Genomic DNA, 1,187 nt, shown 5'->3' with positions numbered 1-1,187 from the left:
TTTTCTCAAACTCAAATGCTAAATCTTCAAAAGCGTCATGCAATTCATCAAAAACATGTGAATTAAGTTCATAAGATGAAAAAATTACCTTTATCTCTTCTAGAGCCATGAGGCATAATTCAATTTGATTTAAGGATTCATTTTCACTTGATTCCTTGTCTGCATTTGTCATATTGGTTGTTGAGCATTGATTCTCACAAGACTTGTCTTCCAATTCCATTTCTTTCTTCATTTCCCTATATAACTCTTCTAATTTTGCTCAAATTTCCTTGGCACTTTTGCACATTAACACTTTATTGTATTCTCTGTAATCAAGTGCACAAATGAGAGTGTGCATAGCCTTAGAGTTGATTTGTCCTTTCTTCATTTCATCTTCTATCCTTTTATTTCTATCTTTGTGAGTTTCTCACAATTTACCGAATTTGTAATCATAGGAATGAAAGCACCATCAGTAATTATATTCCATATCTCATAGTCATAAGCCCTAGCATAAACGGACATTTTATTACTCCAATAAAGATAGTTTGATCCATCAAATAGTAGTGATCTACTTATGAATTGGTCCTCAGTAAGAAAATATTTTTGTAAAGCCATTTAGATCTCCCTTAAGGATATTAAGCCTAAAAAATAAGAGTTAGGCTCTGATACCATTTGTTGGTCTTAAAAAGCATGCTAGAAGGGGGGTGAATAGCACTTTTGAAATGACATAAAAATTTTTTCCAAGTAAAGAGATGATTAAAGGAATTTGAAATAGAAGTTTAAAGCTTATTGGAAGAACGATTTAAATGCTAAGAGTGAGAAGAAAATAAAAGAAAGTAGACAAACACAATGATTTATAGTGGTTCAATCCCTTAAACTTACATCCACTATCTTAATTTTTTAATCAAGGATTTTCAAACTAATATACTAAAATCAATGAAATTCTCAAGCTTCAATCAAGCTTTTACAATGACTTTTCACAAGTTCAACCACAACCTTTAACAATAGTTTTTTATAAGATCAACCAAAACTCAAAACAAACTTTTCTAAGGCTAAATTAGAACCTGTAACAACAACCAAGCTTGGTCTACCCCTTAGAGTGTCTCCCACAGTTTAAGTAACAAGAAATAAAGAAAAAAGGAAATGCTATTGATCACCTAGCTGATCTAAGATGTACAAAGTTAAGCTTAAACATTTTTTCAAAGGAT

Source organism: Theobroma umbraticum, unplaced genomic scaffold (genome assembly GCF_002168275.2).
Source record: "Theobroma umbraticum cultivar Fairchild unplaced genomic scaffold, ASM216827v3 scaffold_146.0, whole genome shotgun sequence".
Taxonomy (NCBI): Eukaryota; Viridiplantae; Streptophyta; class Magnoliopsida; order Malvales; family Malvaceae; genus Theobroma; species Theobroma umbraticum.
This window is presented reverse-complemented; position numbering follows the sequence as displayed.